Source organism: Lathyrus oleraceus, unplaced genomic scaffold, assembly GCF_024323335.1.
Source record: "Lathyrus oleraceus cultivar Zhongwan6 unplaced genomic scaffold, CAAS_Psat_ZW6_1.0 chrUn0185, whole genome shotgun sequence".
In the NCBI taxonomy this organism is placed as follows: domain Eukaryota; kingdom Viridiplantae; phylum Streptophyta; class Magnoliopsida; order Fabales; family Fabaceae; genus Lathyrus; species Lathyrus oleraceus.
In genome coordinates this window covers 74,475-79,493 of record NW_026112576.1, presented here as the reverse complement: position 1 = coordinate 79,493, position 5,019 = coordinate 74,475, and positions in this window count along the sequence as shown.

Below are 5,019 nucleotides of genomic sequence, written 5' to 3'. Positions count from 1 at the left end.
TTTTGATTGGTAATGTTTTATAGCATGATGATGACATTTTTGGAAAGAGGGGATCAAATGTGACTTGTAGGAAAAAACCCCACCCAATTTGGCCAAATGGTTTGAGAGATATGGCCTTTTGAAGTTCACAAATTTCTGAAAATGATTTGATCATAACTTGCCAACCATACATGGGAATTGAGTGTTCTTGGACTTTTTGGAAATGGGAGAACAAGATCTTCAACTTTCATGTTGGGAAAAAATTCATTTGAAGCATGTATCATGATGCAAGTTTAGGATCAAGAAGTTTCCATTTTTGGCAAATTCCAATTACAGGTCAAGTTTCTATTTTTGGAAATTTTCTGTTTGACTTCAAATTCTTTCATGATGGTGTTTGACATGATATATGAGGCTTATATGGACATGAGTGAGCTCCCTCAAACCAATTCCCACCATCAAATCACTGATTAAATCCACAGTTGACCAAGGGTTGACTTTCTAGGGTTTTGCTTGACTGAACCACCTTCTGATGAATTCCAAACCCTAATTCCTTGAGATCTTGATTCCAAATGATATCACAACATATATGAACTCTTGATTATTGATCATGGTGCCCAAATTCTTCAAGAATGGCCACCATCCATTGTTTAATGGCTGATTTGACTGTTTGACTGATGATTGCTTCAGCTGCAAGTAACATGGTTAGATGACAATATTTTTGTACTTTTTGGTTAGTAAACATATGAAAAGCAAAAATATACAAATGCAAAGCATGCTTGGTGATCAAGAACCACACTCACAAGATAACCTACCCACTAGGAGGGAAGCTAGGGCATGCAATGATCCTTGAGGCCATGATATGATATGATATGGGCCATGAGGGATCTTAGGGCCAAAATTGGGGTCTTACAGTTACCTCTTGTGACGATTGAAACCTTTGATGCAAATCTACGGAGCGATCACGGATGTTGAACGACGACAACGCCTCTACTCAGTCCATACGAACGGATTTCTTCAATCTCAGTGCTAGCTGCTACGAATGAAGGCTTTGAGTGTGTGTGTGTGTGTGTGTGTGTGTGTGTGTGTGTCTGTGTCTGTGTGTGTGCGTGTGTGTGTGTGTGTGTGAGAGAGAGAGAGAGAGAGAGAGAGAGAAAACGAAAATGCAACCGCACTTAATGCTTCTGCACAAGGGTTCTATTTATAGAACCACTTATGTGGGCTTCAAGCTAAAAAGCCCACTTAAGTGTAAGTGGCCCATATTTTTTATAATATGCCAAAATCACTTAAGCGTGTGGTACCTTACCATATTTCGTATTCTACTTAAGTACATTGTACCTTACGATGTTCTACAATTCACTTAAGTACACTATACCTTACGGTGTTCCTTAGTTACTCTATCTCTCATCAATCTGTCCTTTGTGTGTGACCCTGTAGGTTTTCGCGGCATTGGCAATTATATTAAATCACGTATTTAACATAATAAACAGTGAGCGGTATCTAGCAACACATCACTGCTACCCAAGACACGAAAATGTCATGTGATCTGACAAATCCTTCTGTGATAATACTTATATGCATAATTACCCTTTTGCCCTTATGTTTATATTGAACACAAGGCATAGACCGTGTCATCCTTATCCAGTTCAATATTGGGCCCATAGACATTTATCATGTTATGCAGGATGAGAAAATTCTATCTAGGTCACTCATGTCCCTCAGCATGCTTCGTGGAGTACCCATCAACTGTCTTTATGGTTATCCAGTTACAAACAACGTTTGATCAGCAATAAAGCACTCGACTCTACATCTAGAGTCCATAGTGGTTTCAGGTCGAAGGGTGGTATACACCATTATCACCATGAGAATAACTTATGACACTTTGCATAACATTCTATATAGTATTCTCATAGCGGGTCAATCCAGTATAAATATTACTCTTAATATTCATACCTATGTTTAAGACTTGATAACTCCTTATCCATGATCCATGAGATGTGATCATCAGTCTATCTACATAATAGTCTTAATGCTTTAATGTTATCCCACTTCACAATAAAGCTCGACTACGGATACTTTAAGGATAGTGTCCTTATGTTTAATGTGATCTCATGATTAAGTCATACTTGATACATTAAACGGACTAGCTATTCTAGGGACTTTATTAAACAAACATAATAAAGAAAAATCCTTTTATTATTAATAAATAATTCGATACAAGTACCAAAAGTATTGGCCTCTAGGGCTTACCCCAACAATCTCCCACTAGCACTAGAGCCAATCAGGCATACCCCTAATGCCCATAGATCTAGTATGGTCATCATGCTTCTGTTGTGCAATAGGCTTTGTCAGTGGGTCAGCAATATTGTCAAGTGTAGGTACTCTGCATATTTTCACATCTCCTCTATCTATTATCTCTCAAATGAGGTGATAACGCCTAAGTATGTGTTTGGATCGTTGGTGAGATCTAGGCTCCTTAGCTTGTGCGATAGCACCATTGTTATCACAATAGAGACCAATGGGATCCACAATGCTAGGAACTATGCCAAGTTCACTAATGAACTTTTTGATCCAAACAACTTCCTTTGCTGCACTTGAGACAACAATATACTCGGCCTCGATTGTAGAATCGGAAACTGTATCTTGCTTTGAACTTTTCCAGCTCACAGCGCCACCGTTTAAGCAGAACAAATAACCATATTGCAATCTAAAGTCATCTTTATCTGTATGGAAGCTAGCATCGGTGTATCCAATTACAGCCAGCTCTTCCTGACCTCCATATATCAAGAATGAGTCCTTAGTCCTTCTTAAATACTTAAGGATATTCTTGACAGCTACCCAATGAGCATCACCAGGATCAGATTGGTACCTACTCGTTGCACTCAAAGCATGAGACATCTGGCCGAGTACATAACATGGCATAAATGATAGATCCTATTGCAGATGCATATGGAATCTTACTCATGTGATCCCTTTCTTCCTTAGTTGAAGGGGATTGCGTTTTTGATAGACACATGCCATGTTGCATAGGTATGAATCCTTTCTTGGAATCATGCATATTAAAGCGTCTCAGCACTTTGTCTATGTATGTACTCTGACTTAGGCCAAGTAGTTTTTATGATCTATCTCTATAGATTCTGATTCCTAATATATAGGCTGCTTCACCTAGGTCCTTCATAGAAAAGCATTTCCCCAACCAAGACTTTACTTGTTGCAGGGTAGGGACATCGATTCCAATGAGTAATATGTCATCTATATATAATACCAGGAAAACGATCATGCTCCCACTAACCTTCTTGTAGACACAAGGCTCATCTTCGTTCTTGATGAATCCATATTGTTTTACTGTTTCATCAAAATGAAGATTCCAGCTTCTGGAAGCTTGCTTCAATCCGTAGATTGATCTTTGTAACTTACATATCTTTAGGGCTTTTTCAGGTATGTCAAATCCTTCAGGTTGTGTCATGTACACGTCCTTAAGAAGATTCCCATTAAGGAAAGCAGTTTTGACATCCATCTGCCATATTTCATAATCATGATATGCAGCGATAGCAAGTAAAATCCAAACAGATTTAAGCATTGCAACTGGTGAAAAGGTTTCATCATAGTCAACCCCATGAGTTTGTTTATATCCTTTTGCAACCAGTCTTGCCTTATAGGTATGTACCTTACCATCCATGTCAGTCTTCTTTTTGAAGACCCAGTTGCATCCTATAGGGTTAACTCCTACAGGAGGCTCTACCAAGGTCCAAACTTGGTTTGTGTACATGGAATCCATTTTAGATTTCATGGCTTCTAGCCACTTCTCAGACTCAGGACCAGTTATGGCCTCTTGGTAGGTCACATGCTCATCTTGATCCATGAGTAATACATCACCTTGATCAGTTATGAGATAACCATATCTCTCAGGTAGGTGACGTATCCTGCATGACCTACGCTGGTCTTGTTCTACTTGAGAAGGTTGCTCTTCCACAACTACTTGTGTTTCCTGCTCTAATTCCTCCATAGGTGTATCAATGCTTTGTGATTCTTGAATTTCTTCAAGCTCCACTTTCCTCCCACTGATTCCTTTGGATATAAAATCCCTTTCTAGGAAAACTCCAGTTCGAGCGACAAACACTTTGCCCTCAGAAGGATTATAGAAGTAATACCCTCTTGTTTCTTTAGGATACCCCACAAATAAGCATTTGTCAGATTTGGGCTCAAGCTTAGTTGAAACTTGTCGTTTCACATAAACCTCGCAACCCCAAATCTTAATGTAAGACATATGTGGTTTCTTACCACTCCATATTTCATATGGTGTCTTCTCAACCTTTTTGGATGGAACACGGTTAAGTGTGTAAGCTGTTGTCAGTAGTGCATGTCCCCAAAATGAGTTTGGAAGATCGGCGTGACTCATCATGGATCAGACCATGTCTAATAGGGTTTGATTTCTTCTCTCAAATACACCATTCCATTGGGGTGTTCTAGGAGGAGTAAGTTGGGATAGGATCCCACACTCTTTCAGATGGTCATCAAACTCTAGGTTTAAATACTCACCACCTCGATCTGATCGAAGAGTTTTAATATTCTTACCTAGTTGGTTTTGTACTTCATTCTTGCATTCCTTGAACTTTTCAAAGGACTCTGATTTGTGTTTCATTAAATACACATAACCATATCTACTGAAATCATTAGTGAATATGATGAAGTACTGAAAACCTCCTTTGGCTGGTATGTTCAGTGGTCCACATACATCAGTATGTATGAGGCCTAAAAGATCATTCGCTCTTTCACCTTTTCCTGTGAATGGAGACTTTGTCATCTTTCCAATTAAACAAGATTTGCATGTCTCATATGATTCATAATCAAAAGAGTCCAAGAGTCCATCTTTATGGAGTTTGGAAATGCGTTTCTCATTTATGTGGCATAATCGACAATTCCAGAGGTAAGTTGGATTTAACTCGTTAGGTTTCATCCTTTTAGTATTAATGTTATAAATAGGCATTTCGAGATCAAGGACATATAGTCCATTGCTCATTTGTGCAGTAGCATAGAATATAT